Source organism: Ambystoma mexicanum, chromosome 9 (genome assembly GCF_040938575.1).
Source record: "Ambystoma mexicanum isolate Mex_15411 chromosome 9, UKY_AmexF1_1, whole genome shotgun sequence".
Taxonomy (NCBI): Eukaryota; Metazoa; Chordata; class Amphibia; order Caudata; family Ambystomatidae; genus Ambystoma; species Ambystoma mexicanum.
In genome coordinates this window covers 968,017,254-968,036,541 of record NC_090931.1, presented here as the reverse complement: position 1 = coordinate 968,036,541, position 19,288 = coordinate 968,017,254, and the positions used below count along the sequence as shown (strand labels likewise).

Below are 19,288 nucleotides of genomic sequence, written 5' to 3'. Positions count from 1 at the left end.
CCAGGTAACCACATCATCTACATCTAGGTGGATCCACAACCCACCCGTGGGAACACATCTGCATTGCTGAAGGCAAGATGTGCACGGGCTCTCAAGAACCTCCTGGTCAGAAAGGTCCAAATTCAACTTGAATCAGGAAAAAGAATCTGGCATATCATTCTTATCCAGCTATTAACATCGGAGTGCCTCCTCAGAATGAACTCCCTGGAGTGCACCCTTACGAATAACTGTATAGGCACCAACTCACTCCTTGTCTCTCTCACACTGGAATTACTTCAGTCCTCAGAAAATGTAGACACTCTAGAATGGCCTCTCAAACTTCATGCTTTCCTTGACCTATGATATGATTGTAACTTAGAGGAAGAGGAGAAAGATAATGAGGGGTTCCTCCCTCTGTGAACAGGGTTTCTCCTGGCAGAAGGCTTCCTTATGCCTGGCAAATGCAATAGATGAATGTGTTATTGCACAGACCTAACCTAACAGTCAACCTTACCTGATCTTTTCTGGTACCTATATGCCTGCCCAGAAAAGGTAGCCATGATGGGACATTCTTAAGCAGGCAGGGCTTCCCTAAATGGCAGCGCGCTGTCTGCCTTCATCCCTGTAGGAGAACATCCATATCTGGGCATGCAAGTCTAAGAGGCACAGACCCTCCACCCTTCCATCTGGACTCATAGCAATCATGGATGCCTGGTAGAAACAATGCATCCTTACCCTCTTACGCCCACAAGGGAGAATGACCAGAGGTGGCAAAATGCTGCTGTTCAAAGTCTGCTGGGGTCCATAGGCCTAAAGGAAACCTGCCAGTGGCAGGAAGTTAACAGGAGCAGTAGAATGATGCCTCATATATCTGGCATTGAAAGGGAGGTTAGCAGCCTTCTCTTTATAGGGTCCAAAGTAGACATGTCAATGTCTTTGTTTGGACAAGCCAAAAGTGACATTTCTGTCAATCAATGTGAGATTCCTATTGTAAGGGACGAGGGAAGTGGGGTTAATACAGATGTGGTATCACGGGGATGTGTCTTCTTTTGACCTATCATTTGCCCTTGGCACTAAAACACAAAGGGAGTGAATGCATCACATGAGGCCCTCATGACTGCTGAGGGCTCATCAACACAACATTCCGCCTCTTCACCCAGTAAGATTCAAGAGTAAATCTGACACCCTGTTTACTGTTTTTATAGACTTCTACCCTTTCCGTGGATCATTTCTTTTGAAAATGCTGACAGTATCTGGTGAGATGGTGGAGTGGGTAGTTACCCTAATAATGCCAGCCTATGTTCATCTCCCCTTTACTGGCAATCCTTACAATTCGCCTCTTCCCTCCTCACACTACTCTCCGGTGTGTGCCTTGGCTCCTTTCACGTTGCCGGGCAGCACCCACAAGCAAGTGTACGGAGATGTGTGCCACATCAGCCCCTCACTACACATGGCAGCCTAATGAATCACGCAAACATTTAGTATTTCCTACATTTTCTATTTGGTTTCTAGAAAGCAAGCATCAGGTGGGTAATTCATGTTTCATCAGCTTTGCATTTATTGGTTCAAGCCCTGCAGCTCTCCTCAATCCACAATATTTTCTCCTCTTCAAGATGCATAACCTGTCAGCTTCATTTATGACTTCCCACTTTCCAAATGAGTCTTCTAGTGTCCCTTTGCATTGCCCCAATCCAATAGTGCCAGGTCTTGCCTGTGAGACTGAAGGTGGGCATTGTCACCTACCGATTGATGTGGGCAGTGTCCTGCAAGCGGGGAGGTGAGGGGCAGCCTGGCGAGTCGCACTGGGGACAGTGAGAGAGCGCGCGTGTCTCCCTGCCACACCTACTGAGAAAAGGTTATGCGAGCACACTGTCACACCTAGCGCCTCACAAATATGTAACAAACATGGAAACTGAAATTCCGGAGGTCTGCGAATTGTTTTTATATATGTTTGATGCAGCTGTAAAATTGCATGTGACAATGTGTGCAGATACAGGTTGCTTTCATGAGAAAATATGGACATTTGCCAGTGCCACATTTGTTTTGTTGTTAAAATTTTTCTTGAATATGGCTTGGTCATACTTTCTCATTCTGGTGTTTCATCCAACGTCTCCCGTTCGCTGGCCTAGTTTCTGTCAAGTCGCAAACACTGTTAAAAACCTGCTTTCAACTGACCCACTGCAATTTGATTTGCTGTGGTGCGAACCGCGTTAACCACTGCGTGAGCGTGCAGGATTGGTTTGTAACGGGCAAGGCCACCCCACCGCGCAGTGATGAACGCAATAGTAATTTGCGGCTAACGGGTATAATACACAGGCTTGCAATACTGGCTGCTTTATCAGGGAAAGTCACTCACTAAAATGAAGATAGCTGGCCTAAAGCTGGATTTACAGGTGTATCAAAACCGAACCCTGCGCTTTAAGGACTTGAATAGCAAAGAATTTGATTTCCAGAAAATCAAATGCACTGTTCCAAACACGGTAACTGCTTTAACCGACTAGGCAACCTCCACCTATTATCTTCCCAAAAATAAAGGGGTGTGTGCATATTTTATAATCTTGGTGGACAATGTTTCGGTGCAACAATGAATTGAGTCTTTACACAGGCGAAAAGAGCACAGCGTGGAAACAGCACCTACATTCATTGCGCATTCCTGGAACTGACAATATGAAATGGCGAAACATGGCGCCCATAAATCCAGCTTCTAAAATGGCTGCATAGAGTGGAGGAAATAGCAAGCCATAAATCCCCCTTCACTCCACTTACAGCACTGTCTCCCTTTATCATCCTCTGATGTAAAATGGAGAGAAGATTAAAGTGTTGGCAGGAGCATTATCTCTCATGTAAACATTAACTGGGGCATCCATTCTGTGCCGCCATCGGAAGTGCCATTCAACGCTGATATCTGCGTGGAATTCAGCAGTTTATGGCGCCCTGTTAAAGACCGCGTAACAATGGCGAGCAAAGGGGGCTTCAGCTGCAGGCCTGGGAATACTGATGTGTGACCCAAGGCGGTAGGTACATTAAGCACGTGCTGTACTGTGATTGGGAGGGGCAAGTCGGTTCCAATATGTTTCTTCATTCAGATGGCCACATCCATGCTTTAACAGATGCACAGTATTGCAGCTACCAATGCAAGGGATCTAGCTAGCTTGCCGGCTCTGGAACCACAGCACTTGATCCCTGCTTACCAGCTTGGCCAAACTGTGCGCCTGGAAGCTAGTTAAAAGGCAGTATTAGAAGGCGCTCTCGATTTGGGTGGGTAAAGGGAACTGAGGCAAAACTGCACTCGGGCAAATAATGCTGAAAGTAAAGTGCAACTTCTTTCGCCAGGCCATGATGAAGCCTCCTGTTGCACAATGCCAATTAGCAGACCCCATGGCGGATGGTGGGAGCTAAAGAGTATGTTATCAGAAAATATGTGCATGACTGCTGAGCCGAGCATGGTTAATGCCCTGTGGCAAGATGACAGACATGAATTGCACTGCTGCCAGCCAATTCTTCACTATCAACGCGCAGGTTTGCAGCGATGCCAAGCAATGTGTTTTTATATATGTGCAAAGTCATATGCACATTATTAAATTTAAAAAAAAATAGATGCCAAGCAAATTTGCACCGACATTTGCAACAACCCAGCGGTTAGTATGTATACATTACCTTCTGCACTGTTCAATCTGTAGAAATGTTGGTGCACAGTCGCAGTTCTAAATTGCTCGCCACAATGCAATTAAACTGATCATCCTCCCTCTCGTATCAATAGCTACACATGAATGTTTTCACTGATATGCAAAGAACACAATGAGGAGGCTTTACAGAGCTCCAGCACAGGGACATGCCTGAAGAATGGTGATGTGGCTACCTTCAGATCTGGTACAGTGAACAATCAGGAGTCCACACAGATGCCCCTGTCTGTCCCTGTGACCTTCAGAGCTTTGTAAGGATTGGCAAGCTTAGACCAGCAGCCAATATCAAGAGAAATATCTGCACGTGTATGTCTTACTTGCAGTTTTGGCATGCTGATAAATGTAACCAGCATCAGTCGCTGAGTGTTAAATGGCATAGTCCTCGTATGTCAAGTTATGGGAGATTTATAAACCAGAGCACTGCCTTTAACATGGCCTTGTGGTGCTCATCCCTTTCTTGTGTGCTCACTAATAAACTGGACTGTGGTAGGTATGCCAAGGTATGGGTTTGAGGGGTTGGTGCAATGAATAGTCCTAGCAAGGGAATTGGGTACTGTGAGGAACCTGAGGGCACCCTCACTTCTTTACCCAGCGTATCCTCCTCCCAGGTGGCCAGGGAACAGTTGTTGCTATCGGATCCTGACCCTGCGGGTGGATATCTGAGGGAGGATCACTTGGGTGGAGGAGACCTGGGGAGTGAGGATGAGGCACCTTTGGGTGGGACACAGTATCCCCCATTTCCCTTTTCTAATGAGTCTAATACCCCTCAGTCCTTTAAAGGTTACTACCAGTCCCTTACCTATCTTTTACATAAATCCTCTCCCAGGAAACACCAGTCAGGTACTGGGATGAGGAAGAGACACACCAGAGCCATACATCCTCTCTTTTTAGATTCTTACTCACACAAACAACACTTAGGTACTGAGACGAGGAGGCCACCATTAACACAGAAGACAGACTGGAAGAAGAATCATGAACGGTCCAGTTGTTGGACTCCTTATTATGGAACCGGGACCTTTAAAACAGGCTCTGCTGAGAGGCACGGAAAGAAGCACAGGGAAAGCGTGAAGAAGAGCACCAGGTCAGAAGTCGTGGCAGCGAGAAGGCACCCTGAGTCCACCTGGGTAAAAGCAAGCCCCGGAGACAGTGGATGGGCAGTTTAGTTCAAAAGACATTACATTTTGAATACCTGAATTGAATATAAAGAAACAAATATTAAAAAGTTATTAACCCGATGAGAAGCCGTGAAAGTAAGCATTGCCAAGAGTCAGATAAGCAAGCATTGAAAAGAGTTAAATAAGCAATCATTGCCAAGAGCCAAGAATAGTTGTGCAAAAGAACTATAACAGTAACAAAGTGTGTATGCAAGAGAAACCTAGCAAAAGGGCGCCAGATACTTTGATCAAGAAACCTGAAACAGAGAATACGTTTCCCAGCAGGATAGTGTACTCGGAAGCTTATGATGGCTTGTGCAAAAGAACTATAACAGTAACTGAGTTTCCTAGCAGGAAAGTGTACTGGGAAGCCTATGTTGGTCTTGCAAGTGAAAGCTACCAAACAAGTGAATGATGACAAAACAAGCAATAATAAAACTTCAAGGGCTCTTGAAAGGATAGTAAGTCAAGCCTCACTGTGAAGCTGAAACTGTGGCAATATACCCATGAAACAGATCCAAATAAGGTGTGTCAGTTGCATGACCTGTAATGGGTGGACCATGTGGTCTGACAATTCCACCTAGATCGAATAAGGAAAAGCCACTTTGTGATTGAATAAAGAAAAACCTTTATGAACTGAAATTGATGAACTGAACTTTATAAATAGGTGAAAGGTAACCAAACCTGAACAGCTGGGAAGAATTCCAAGGAATTGTGTTATTCTGGAATATTGAGCATCCGAAGTAATTGTATTATTTTTTAACATTGGAAGACTTGAAAGCTTGGGGAAGGGAACGTCTCTTTTGTAATGTGAACTATTTGAACCTTGGGGAAGGGAAACCCGTTTTCCACCTAAGAGCTGAACGAAGCTCTGAACTATTGTTTTGAACACTTCTTATTTGATGCTGACATGCCTACACATTGTATACAATTAGATGCGAGGGCAGATATAGATTTTGGATACTGACAGACATTTGCTTTGGACTTTCTGACACAGACTATCATTAGTTTTATTTAGGTAGTGAGATCCCACCTTAGCATAGGGCAAGTTAGGCCTTTCTCCAACGATCCTTTTTAGTTAATAAAAGTTTGTATTACAAACTCTATTCAGTTTTCTGTGTCTACTTCATGATCATTCCTTCACAGTACCTAAAGACCTCTTCATTTTTAGCTTGTAAGAATGCGATGCTATAAGCCTGAGAGGTCAGTGAAGGGGGTGGTTCTGGCAGGGGAACAGGTACCTAGAGACCCCCCAAGTCTTTTGCCTGTAGGAATCCTACAATAGAAGTCTATAAAGTTGGTAAAGTGATACGTTCTGATTAGGGAAGATAAGTACATGAAGGCTATCACAATCTCCTTCCCATGGGAATATCATTGTACAGGTCCATGGGGTTCATTGAAGCTCGTATTTCTGGCAGGTGAGCCAGGTACCTATAGCCCCTGTCCATCTCCTACCGCAAGGAATGTTATGGTGTGGCACTGTGCGGTCAGTGAAGTCAGTAGTACTGGCTGGGGGTGGCAATCAGGTTCCCATAGGCCCTACCCATCTCAGACATTTAGGAATGCCAAGGTAGAGCTTTATGGGGTCAGTGAAATAGTGGACCTGGCGTATAGGTCCCTATTGTACCTCCTCATCTCTTAGAGGCTGTGTCATTTTTCATTTTTCATTATTTCTTGGGATCTGTTTTGAGCATTTCATGTTGAAACGGACAACTGGTGGTCATTTGTTTGTGTTAGTGAATATTCTTTGTTGACTACCCAAATTCAATTCAGTGTTTATCCTTCAATCCCGAGAACCTTGTTAGAAACTGCAGTTGGCGACTCCCAGGAATGTTATCCTTGGTGATTTCAAGCCACATTTTTATTTTAAGGATTCTTCATTAGAGCATAGTACCAGAGTTTTTAAGGAACATTCTTCTGTTTCCACTCATTCAGCGGCCATCTTTTAGACTACGTTTTACATTTAAACATTTAGCCAAATTATCAAATGTTATAGCCCATTTCTCACCATATTTTGATTAAATTCTTGTGTGCTGTAGGCATTAAATGTAAACTCACCTCAATGCCTGTCAATGTTCAATATATGTTTATAACTGGTTGTAAACTTTATTCTATTACATTAGCAGATTTGAATGCTTTGTATCAATCTTTACAAGTTAGGTGAGATCTTTCTGAGTCACTTGATTAACTGCTGTCTTTCTTTTATGTCAAAGTTCTTCTACGATTAGATAATTTAGCACCATTTGTAAAATGTCAGATTAAAAAAATATATTATTATGGTGTTACAGTCATCTCTTTTACTTTTCACATAATACAAAACAATTCATTATTCACAGCTCATAAAGTCATAATAATTAATATCCAACACGACAAAAGAGAACAAAATTTGCAAATCAACCAATGTTGGATCAACCCTACTGCATATCAAAAGAACTACTGGTTTACACCAGTTATTGAACCTTACAATGCAAGGTTGATGGTTAGAACATTGCCGAAGAAACTCTCGGTATGTAATAGATAAAGCAAATTGTAGAAATCATTCACTTATTTATTAAAAAAATTATTCTGCAGGCCAAAACATCATATTTCCCTAGTAGAATTAGTGATGCACACTTCAATACAGTAGAGCTTTTACAGAGTTATCAGGAACTATCGACAATTAAAGAGGATAAACATGAAGTAATACCATCTCAGGCACTGTGTGGTGACTTAGTGTCTTTCTTTGTAACCAAAAGGAGCACTCTGGGGTAATCCAGCAGGGCAGATCAATGGAGCATACTTATCCATTACTTCCCTCATATAGGCAACTTAAAAGCGTTGGCCATTTTAGTTTCCTATCTGTTAATTACTTATTTATGAGGGTTAAAGCCCTCTATCCCTTCATCATTGTTGGATCCTTTTCTTGGGATATTCTGGAATGATCACATCTTTACTGTGTCTGAGGATTCATCCGTTGTCATCAACGCCTTGTTAGTGAGGCCTAGTTCTCGGCCTTTTTAAAGATATGACCATTTTACCTTTTAAAAAAAATAAAAGGCTATGTTGGCTCCTATGATTCCTACTAGTTTCAGGCCTATTTCCAACTTCCCCATCATATGCAAAATCCTACAAAAGGAGTCAAATCTCAATTGTCAATGTATTCTATTTATTTGGAAAAAGAGGACCTTGTGGTGAATTATCAGTCAGGTTCTTATCCATCTATACAGAAATAAGACAACAACCCAATTGACGAGGAATACGCTGCTAGACCTGAGGGACAGAGGAGGTCCAGCTGATATGTTATTGGTAGATCTACCAGCAAGGTTTGTCACCTCTGACCATGGAATCTTCATACACCACCTGGAGTACCCCGCGAGGAACAAAGGAACAGTTCTAGATTGGATTTGCTCTTTTCTGAGGTAGAGAAGAGTGAGCACAACTGTGAACTATCATCCCACCCATCTTAGCTGTTTAATTCCCTCTGGGGTTCCGCAGGGTTCATTTTTCCTCTCCTCTCTTTCCTAACATGTATATGTATCCCCTGGCCCAGGTGGTAGAGAGCATTGGTTTTCAGGGTCAATTATACATTTATGACACCCAGAACAAAGGTTCATCTCTACAGTGGGTCTGTTGATATTTTGAGGGTTGTTTATTTGCTGGGGCAGTGCTGCAGTGGATGGTGGACAGCTGCCTATACCTGAATGGTGATAACATGGAGATAACATGGAGGTCCTGAAATTGGGATGCACCCCGTTGGGCATGCTGCTCTTCCTATGGCCCATTCCTCTTGCCCCAGCACCAGCTCCTCTGGAATTGGTCAGTAATCTGTGGGTCATATTTGACAGTCCATTATCCTTTTTCCCTCAGGTGAATATGGTAGTAAGGATTACCCACTACTATCTGTTTAACATCAGTAGCCGTGGTAAATTGCTTGCAGAAAATCATCCCAAGTTGCTTGTGCAGGCAGTGATAATATCCAGGCTGCAATATTGAATGTCCTTATACCTAGGCATCTACAGCAACTCTTTAGGTAAACTGCAAGCAGACTAGAATTGGATGTTTGTGTCATTTTCTTGTTGAAGAAATGAAAAAAGTGACTTAAGCCTGCTCAGATCCAAATTTAGAAAATTTAAAAGATGATCTCCTTTCAGACTTGGTGGAGTGATAGGTTCCAGTTTAGGTACTTTGCACAAGCATGTCAGCAGTGCTGAAAGGCTGCAAATTTGAGAGTGCTTGTCTTGGTGGAAAATCCTAAAAGGTTTTAGGCTGTTGCCTTTGAAGTGCCCTTCTGAAACATATACGAAATTGCACCCTGCTGTCAATTTTGAAAACTAGATTAAAGCATCATCTGTTTGATTTATGGGTGCCATAATTCTTGCTGGACTATGCCTAAATGCCTTTGCTTGCTGCCTCGTTAGGCTTATCTTCATTATGTTTTGTCTTGCTCTTATTGGGAAGTTTTGGTTCTGTCATATTTATTGTGGTTAGTTGTATACAAGTACAGCGCCACGACACAGGTTTTACTGGTAACATTATTTGCACACAGTACATAACACTTCTATCTATAAGAATGTCATGGCATAGGTCACAACGCTATCAAAGAAAACAATCCTGGCATTGTGGTTGGCACAGGCATAGGCCATCACCATTGTTCAGCTGTAGGAATGTTATGGTATGTGTAGATGCATTCAGTGAAGTTACCAGTCCTGGCAGTAGGTATAGTGCGTAAAGAACTCAACATCGCCAACTGTTCTGGGAGTATTGCAGCAGTGATGTATGAAGATCTGTAGGATTTTGTTCATTGCTATCAATACCAATTGTTGACACTCTGGCATATGTGAGGCATGTCATGGACTAATTGAAAACTGGTGAATAAATCACACAAAATTATTGTACACTAATCATTTTAACATAACAAAACAGCAGCAACAATATGCCGAAAATCGGCTAAAACTTCATCACTCATAATCAACATGCCCAGTTCATTCATACGCACACAACTCATCATACCGTGGCACTCATCCAAAGAACTAAAAAACACCAAAAAACATGCTAAAAACCAATGGGGAAGAGGAATTCATAACTAATCCCCATAATAACACACATTATTGCGGTGTTTTACAAACAATAGAAATAATTCACAACCAATCTATTGTCAGGGTGGATAGAAAAAACAGATGCAAAGATCACATCCCTGTAAAATTTTTTCTCTCGACCGGTTTCGACGTGTAGTAATGGTTAACTGAACGTCTTCTTCAGGAGGTGGATGTTACCATTCTGCAAAACAAATACGCAAAAGGGCCTATAAGCTACTACATGAAAAGGTCTTTGCCGACTGCTTATAACATACAATTAAAAAAGAGAAACAGGACTGCTGGCTAGCAGCCTGAATTATTCAAAACAATTTAGGAACCGCATATACCATAATACAAATAAGCATACACGGCCCCCGCTACAACAGCTGTGTAAACCAGAGCAAAAGGGTAAGTGACTCCCAAAAGAGAACCGTGCAAGATGAGAGGGAACCTTCAGGACCATGGTGAATCGGCAACAAGAATGTGTATATATAATATAATAATATATATCTGAATCTCACTGGCAATATCTGTGTCTAAAAAAGGACTAATAGTGGACTAACCTGATGAAAACCTTACTACTGCAACAATCTATGCAGTGTAGTGTGGCCAGTCACACGAAACAATTCAGGACTGAAACATAACCTGAAACAAGAAACAAGACCAGAATGCACTAGGTCAGGTGAATGAAAAACCTAAATTCAAAGTAGAGTGTCTATAACTGAGGCAAAAGTACTAATATCTCACCTGAAGGGCGCCCCATGCAGTTTAAGATGATCCAGCAATACATGTATTTGAAAAGTGAAGAGGCAGCGCCACTTAGCCTTAGCCTTCAACGCCGTCTGCTAATCACTGCAAAAAATGGCACAAGAGCTCCATTACAATGCTAAATGGCAAGCAGTGACCCACGGCTTACCAGAATACAAGGGCACTGCATGAAATGCATCTAAAGAACACCAATAGAATGGGAGGCAGCCGACGGACAACCACACCATTCTAAGGAATCCAAAAGGTGTTTAAATATAAATATAAAGACACGAAAAGCCCAATAAATCAGATGGCACTACGAACACAATTGAAATAAGAAGGTAAACTTAAAGGCAAATGACAGCAATCTAAGATAAACGGTGCTATATTTAAATATAAACACACGAAGTGCCAAATAAATCAATTAGAACGGCTCGTACGATTAAAATGTGATAGCGAGCTCAAAGGACAACAAACAGCAGTCTAAAGCCCTTTAGTTTACCTTCTTATTTCAATTGTGTTCGTAGTGCCATCTGATTTATTGGGCTTTTCGTGTCTTTATATTTATATTTAAACACCTTTTGGATTCCTTAGAATGGTGTGGTTGTCCGTCGGCTGCCTCCCATTCTATTGGTGTTCTTTAGATGCATTTCATGCAGTGCCCTTGTATTCTGGTAAGCCGTGGGTCACTGCTTGCCATTTAGCATTGTAATGGAGCTCTTGTGCCATTTTTTGCAGTGATTAGCAGACGGCGTTGAAGGCTAAGGCTAAGTGGCGCTGCCTCTTCACTTTTCAAATACATGTATTGCTGGATCATCTTAAACTGCATGGGGCGCCCTTCAGGTGAGATATTAGTACTTTTGCCTCAGTTATAGACACTCTACTTTGAATTTAGGTTTTTCATTCACCTGACCTAGTGCATTCTGGTCTTGTTTCTTGTTTCAGGTTATGTTTCAGTCCTGAATTGTTTCGTGTGACTGGCCACACTACACTGCATAGATTGTTGCAGTAGTAAGGTTTTCATCAGGTTAGTCCACTATTAGTCCTTTTTTAGACACAGATATTGCCAGTGAGATTCAGATATATATTATTATATTATATATACACATTCTTGTTGCCGATTCACCATGGTCCTGAAGGTTCCCTCTCATCTTGCACGGTTCTCTTTTGGGAGTCACTTACCCTTTTGCTCTGGTTTACACAGCTGTTGTAGCGGGGGCCGTGTATGCTTATTTGTATTATGGTATATGCGGTTCCTAAATTGTTTTGAATAATTCAGGCTGCTAGCCAGCAGTCCTGTTTCTCTTTTTTAATTGTATGTTATAAGCAGTCGGCAAAGACCTTTTCATGTAGTAGCTTATAGGCCCTTTTGCGTATTTGTTTTGCAGAATGGTAACATCCACCTCCTGAAGAAGACGTTCAGTTAACCATTACTACACGTCGAAACCGGTCGAGAGAAAAATTTTTACAGGGATGTGATCTTTGCATCTGTTTTTTCTATCCACCCTGACAATAGATTGGTTGTGAATTATTTCTATTGTTTGTAAAACACCGCAATAATGTGTGTTATTATGGAGATTAGTTATGAATTCCTCTTCCCCATTGGTTTTTAGCATGTTTTTTGGTGTTTTTTAGTTCTTTGGATGAGTGCCACGGTATGATGAGTTGTGTGCGTATGAATGAACTGGGCATGTTGATTATGAGTGATGAAGTTTTAGCCGATTTTCGGCATATTGTTGCTGCTGTTTTGTTATGTTAAAATGATTAGTGTACAATAATTTTGTGTGATTTATTCACCAGTTTTCAATTTTTGTATCTTCTTTAATAAATTTGGATACATTTTTTCTAAATATACTTTGCTCTGGACATATCTTTTCTGTTTCTTGATGTTATTATAATACTCTGGTCCGGAGGCTAGAGTTACCCTGCTCTTTTCAGTGTTTGCATGTCATGGACTAAGACATTACATTTGGCCAGATGTGCAGTCACTCAGGGGACGGATGCCTACATGGATACCCCACATGTCTGCCAGTCGATAGCTTGTTGAAAAAATGTTGGAATGTCTCTGCAGTTTGTGATTATTTCTCTGGAGCTTTTGCTGATGCATTGGCAAAGGGAAGTCCTGCCCCAGTCTACATTCATGTGGGGGAAGTGGTGAAATCATGGACGTGGGATCGGGTATGGGGTTTCCTGGCCACATGTCTGCGACCTGTTTGTGGATGTGGTTTATCAATGTCTGTGGAATTTCCGGTCAGTGTTTTGGAGTGGATGCCAATATCCTATTAACAACACCATTCCTGTGGTCTTAAGCTGTGCAGTCCTTTCCATCAGTAAGCGTGACCGTTTTGTACACATTGATGTGGTAGTGTCTGTGTGATCTCTAATCAGATAAACTACATCATACTGCTTCAGCTGTGGAGTATGTCTTACATGGCCCATGAAGGTGCAGCAAGGTCCAGTTAGTTCATAGTGGCTGCAGAGGGTGATGCACAACTGTGGAGGGTGAATGTGGGGGTGATGCATTTGCTTTGATGAAGTCATGGATCAGAGATTGGGAACTACAGCGAGGGCGACGCAGGGCTGTGGCGAAGCGCCCTGCTCTGTGATGCTAACCCTGTGGTGGCATATGGAGATTCTCACATGGCTTTCTCCCATTCCTAGCCTTAGAACTCAGGTCATGCAAACCCCCTGCCACTCAAGTGCTTGAAAACGCATTGACAGTTAAGGCAAATAATGATCGCAGGACACAAGAGTACTACTAAAGAGAGACTACAAGCAAGTCCAGCATTTTACCCAGGAGTCCATATGGCAGGAGACAGTGAAAGCCGTTTAATGCCAGACTTTACACAGCTATTAATTACCCCGACTGATGCCTCACAAATAAGATTAGGGGCTGCCCTAACACAAAAATGAGAGGAAAGTGAGAACACTTTAATCAGTTTCATTAGTTTAGATTCAGAAGTCAGAGGCTCCTCTCTAGGGACCACGTCATGCCTAGGGATTACCTGAAGGGCAGGGTTTTCAGTTCTTTCCTGAATTGCAGAGTGTTGGATCAATCCTAATTGCCACCAGGTTGGTGTTTCAGTATGCCGGGGTATAGCATATGCAAGAGTGTTTCTTGGGCTTTTTCCATTAGCTCTACCAATTAAAATTGTTGTGTAGACAAACACAATGATTTAATACAACTCAGTACTAGGTGATCAGGGGCACATATTAGAAGGTAAACAGTTGTGGTGTGCATTGCACAAAAACAAATGGGTCTAAAAAGGCTATATGTCCGGTATACAGGCATTAACACAGTGAGTCAGACCAGTTTGTGCGCCAGATGTTGGCTGCAGTGTAATTAACCATACAGATGTGTGGCTAGCATAATTATTTAATATAGCTGTGTACTTAGGTGTTCAGGCATAGATATCAGGATCCAAACAGATTTACTAGTACAGATGCATGCAGTCAGTAGATTCAGTCAAATTATGTGCTATGCAGGGTAAAATGTAAGCATAGATTCACCGTGCCTGCATTATGAGTTTTCTCTGCCCTAAACAGCGATGGCACTATGGATGACAGCCTTTGCACTGCCCTTTATCTGGCTGCTCGGGCAGTGGCTACCCTAGGAGCAGTGCTTAAGAAAGGGAGAGTGGAAGGGGAAAGGAAAAAGCCAAAAACAAACAAAGGACTAGACCACAAACACAGTGCACTATGTGAGCGGTCCAGATAAAAAAACGAGCTGGACATCCCAGAACAAACAAAGATAGAACCCTCCAAGAATGCACCGAACAGGCCCTCAACTTATGACCAAGTGGTTGTTGTGCAGGATAGCTACAGATTACATGCAGGAAAGCAAGAGAGAGCAGTAAGTGAGGGCTGAAAAAACAAAGACATCTTTTATGACACTGTACTGCTGCCAAGGGCTCTGCTGTTTCTGGATCTGGCAAAGGGGTTTGTGCAGGGTTTGACTGTTGCAAAGTTGGATTTGCTCCTATCAGAGGCTGCAACAATTGTTGGGGGGGTAGTAGGATGCTTTGGTTTCAATAATCAGGGCCTGGCATGTTGAGCGTAAGTAAGACATTAAGGATGACGAGATTTGTGAATTTTGCACCATTTTCTTTCTGTGCTTCCTCTGTGCCAATTCCGTGGTGTACCATGGGGTGGAAGGTTTGACTGTGAAGTGCCATATTTTAAAAGGTGTATTTGTGCCAACCAACTCCTTTTGGGGTTTGGTTGAAGGTTTCCATTAGGGAATCTCCAATGGTGGTCCCTGGGAGGTTGCTTTGGCTGAAGTGCAATGCTTCCAAGGGAAGGTTTTGAAGAAGCGACGTGAGGACCTGCTGGATTTGTCTTGTTCTTTATGGGAAGGGAGGTTGAGTGATAAGGTAAAGGGAATTGCAGTGTAGTCTGTCCAGCCAAGCCTAATGGGGTTGAAGCATTTGATGGGGGACGGGGGGAGAGGAGAGAATGACAAAGGATGGTTCCTCAGATGTGTGCTGGCATTTGCAAATTTTGCGCAATTTGCAGGGATTCTGCTAGGCTAAAGAGAGCATCTCTGGTGTGTTAGATGCTGGGTTCCAGGTAGTTTGAAACCCCTGAGGAAAATGTTGCTAGAGTGGGGCGACTGAAGCAGATAAGAGCAGTTCAGTGATTTGGGCGAAGTAGGTGCCAAACCTATGAGGTAGTTGGGATATGAGATGAAAAGTGGCATACTCCTTCAGTGATAGTGTGGACTAAAATGAAAGGAGTTCCATAGATTATAATTCTGCTGAGGCCAAATCAATCTTATGGATGACAGCCACGCCTCCCTCAATCTTCCATGACTGGTCAACATATTGGATGCTTTATCTGGTTGGGACAAGAATGTTGAAGACATGAGAGGAGGTGAAGAAGAGTCACGTTTCGGTAATGAAGATGGCGTCTGGCAGTGGTGATGAGATCAGAAATGTTATATTAATGATTCCCTAAACCCACCACCCACATATATATGATGAAAACTTTGTTGTGAAAATTGCGACAGATTCTCCTTAAAGGAAATGTATTGCACAGTAATCTACCAATCCTGAGTGTGAGAGGTGGATGGGTGGTGATGAGGACCACATGGTTGGAAGATAGGCGCTGACAAGTTTGTTTGCGGCTGTGAACCCTCACGAGTGTGGGGACGGCTTGTGGATGTAAGAGACACATGGTGATGTCTTAGTTGCTTCCATGGGGAACGGGGGTCTGTCCGTTTGGACCTGGAAGGTCCTAAAAGGCACAAACAAATTAAGTCTTCATCTTCAACTGTCTTTAGGTGAGGACGCCAGTGATGAGGACACATAAGTGGGTCTGATGAAGTAAGTTGCTTGAGGTGGGAGCCGAGGGGGCGGGGCAGTGATCACTTGACTAGAGGAGCTCTACCATGGTCAGACCAGGAAAAGGAGCAAGGGGGCAGTCTGCTCTGCAAACACTAAACATGAGGATCACCTCCAAAATGGCAGCTGAGCCTAAAGTAGGCCCGGTCCGCTTGTGACATACTGTGGCAGAGACAGATTTTGATCCAATGAGGTCAGTGTAGAAAAAATGCAGTTCCAATCACAACAACAACATTCACAGGTGCCCTGATACATGCCCCCCGCACGCTGGATGGTTTGCCACAGGGCTTCCCACTTACCTACGATGTGTGGTGCTTGTACCTTTACTGGCATCTCTCCCCATGGGCAGCAGGTGTCAGGAGATCAGGCGGTGAGCGGCGGGCCTCTGGCACTGATTCTTCATGTGACACAGCCACCAGCATGTTTGTGGTTGCACGTCTGGGCAGAGCCCCCCCCCTAAATTAGGGCACATATGTCTGAGCCTCCCTTTCTTTCCAGGGTAATGCTTCCCACACTGCGGCCTGATGCAGTGGTTTGTCAGGCTACAAAAGCCTTGACGGGGAGAGAGCTAGTCCATCTTAATGCTCCATGTTATGCTACCCATATTGTCTCACATTACTTGCTCCTGTACCTGCTACTTCTTGGTCTTTCCCTGGCCCGGCTTTCCTCCTGTCATTGGGCCTTTTGGATGCTGAGGGAAAAGGGGGTGTCCTAGTCCCCAGGCTTTGCTGGTCCTTCTTTGCTTCCTCCCTAGGCTTTCTCCTGCCAAATACCCCTGCAGGCTTCCTTCCTCCACATGCCTGTTGTCTGCCAATACCTTATCCTTGTACTAGTCCATGCTCTGTCACTCCTTATCCTGCCTGCCATCTATCTGCAGTGGCTTGTTAAACAAGTCTACATCTGTCTATCATGGAACTCTATTTCAACGGCAGCTGGTCTTGCTCTACAAACATCTGCAACTGGCTCCCCTGTCAGTGCTGTGCACCGTCCCTGTGTCACATACACACAGGGGTAGCCAAACATGATATATGGAGTGGAATCAGGAAGCTTACAGGTAATCAGTCCTCTGGGGTCTATTGGACTGCTCTCTCTGTCATCACATCCCAAAAACATCACCATGGCTATGTCAGAAGGGCAAAAAGAATCCCTAAGGAACCCAGGTACGCAGCAAAGGCTAGACTGCTTACTTGACATGCCCTCAATTAGGAGTAGGATGGCCCCGCCGGAGAGGTTATTGCGCTACAAAGGAGGCAGGCAGTTTAACATGGGCAAGGGTATAAGGATTTAGAGAATTTGTTGGTGAGGTTGCTGGAGATGGAAACAAGCATTCGGAAGTAGCCTAGAGAGGTGAAATGGGAAGTGAGGAGAGGCAAGGAAGAAGGAGAAAGGTGGCAGAAGAGCGTCAGAGAAAGAAGGTGATGGGAAGGTGGAGAGATGAGGCAGAGGAAAGGAGCAGCATGAAGGCTGAGGCGAGGAAGAGGAGAGTGAAGGGTGGATGGGAGGATAGAAGGAGTTGAGAAGAGATTGAAGAAGGAGGCTGGGAGAAGCAGTGAGCAGGTGCAGAGATACACTGGAGAGGAGCTCAGAAAGGTGAAGTGTACATACAAATAGAGGTAGAAGACACCAGAAGGTGAAGTGGTTGGAGGATTCCCTGAAAAGAGAAGGAGAGAAACCATTGAGGAACCACGGTGTTAGAGACCCCAAAAAGAGGAACAGAAAGAATATACAAGAGAAGAGAAGGCAATAGAACAAGGCTAGAAGGGATACCTGTGTGGAAGGCAGGAATAATCAAGAAGAGGTTGGTGGTGCTCTTAATGTGGGAGACCGTGGAGAAGAATCTGGGTGGTGAAGAGAAAGCAGGATTACATCAGAAAGTAATTGTCGAACGGCAGAAAGAGGTGAAGCCAAACGTTGAGAGCCTGGGAAGTGAAAGGAACTCATGGTGGCAACAGTAAAGACAGACACAAGTGATTTCAGTTCAGGGGTGTTAATTAAACTGGATAGGTAGGTTGGAAAAACACCTAATCTTAACCTAACTCTAAAATGGGAGCAAGCTACGACCATCACATAATAATAAGGCAGCCCTAATGGTGTCTTGTCAAATACTAAAAAAACTATTGTCAATCGTTACAACTAAATACAAAAAGAGTGGGGGATAGTGTTCACAGGAAAGAAAGAAGTGTTCACAAATGATAAGTCAGGATGTTATAACCACGGGTCTCCCTTATCCACGTTTTGAGCACTGGACAAGGTGGGACTCCTGAGCGTAGCACACACTCGAGCTTTCCCAGCACAAGACTACAGTTCTGTTGTCAAGTATCAGGAACTTCGGTTGTTAAGTCTCTTTTTTACAAAAAGTCTCTTGCCTCCGAGGATCTGAGGGGTTCAAAATAACAAAACAAAAAGCTCCTTTCTGTATGTAAGGTGGGTGATGGCTTTTCACCCCTTGGCCCCTCTTTCTGGGTTCCGATCCTTCTCGAATAGCAGCCTCCCTCTGATAGGTTCACTACGGCTTTTATTCTCAAGATTTCTCATTTTCTGTTATGTTGGTTGATTGTTTTCACCTCTGGGTCCCCCTCTTCCGGGCAATAAAGACAACCATTATAAAAGGGGTGTGTGGGAGATTCACATTGAGGGAATATGGCAAAAGGTCAGTCGTCAGGTAGTGCAAGCAGGAAACGAGGAGACAAGGATGTGTCAGGGAGATGAAGAAATTGGGGGAGGGCAAGGCAGAGAGAAGGAGGAATGAGGGAAAACCAGGAAGAGAAAGGAGATGGAGAAGACAGGAAGGTGAAGGAGGAAATACAGGAGTAAAGACAAGTTGAAAATGTGCCAGAGGAGGAAAACGAATGAGGTGTGAAATCAGAGGATAGTGGAGAAACCAGGCAAGTGACAGGAGGAGGTGATTAGAGGCAGGGAGAAATTGGAGATGGAGAAGGGTCAGCGAAGAGTAAACAGTGGACAGGGGGATTCAAAACAGAACACCAGCACTGGCCACATCAAGTGAGCAAGGGGCCTAACAGTATGTTGGGAGACAGATTGCGAGGCCAGTGGTGCCTGAGGGGTGTATCCATGGTGTAAGGGTTAGAGAATTGGAAATGCTGGTTTACTGGGCCCAGGCATGAAGGGCAAAAAGCCTAAAGACCCTAAGAAAAGAAAAAGAGAAGCGAGAGGATAGACAGACTGGCTGGGAAATATAATCTCTTCGGTGAGTCTGGCAGGCCAAGCAAGGAAAGTAAAGACAATTTACTTGTTGAGAACCGGAGCCAGACTGCTCGCAAAGGATTCAGACCAGGAGCTCTCACTGAATCCAGGAAACCTTCCAACCC

General features: G+C 43.7%; 1 protein-coding gene and 2 long non-coding RNA genes across 3 annotated transcripts in view; 1 reads left to right on the top strand and 2 right to left on the bottom strand.

Moving 5' to 3' along the window:
* Positions 1–19,288, bottom strand: part of MYO3B (myosin IIIB) — a 3,387,754-nt gene that overhangs the window by 402,663 nt on the left and 2,965,803 nt on the right. The gene's annotated exons all lie outside the window — the stretch shown is intronic.
* LOC138488843 (uncharacterized) lies at positions 9,778–10,710 on the bottom strand. The gene is made up of 3 exons (XR_011274721.1): positions 10,618–10,710; positions 10,434–10,515; positions 9,778–10,072 (listed from the first exon to the last, which is right to left on the bottom strand). It is a non-coding gene; the product is annotated as an uncharacterized lncRNA (long non-coding RNA).
* On the top strand, positions 11,368–12,075 carry LOC138488844 (uncharacterized). The gene is made up of 3 exons (XR_011274722.1): positions 11,368–11,460; positions 11,563–11,644; positions 12,006–12,075. It is a non-coding gene; the product is annotated as an uncharacterized lncRNA (long non-coding RNA).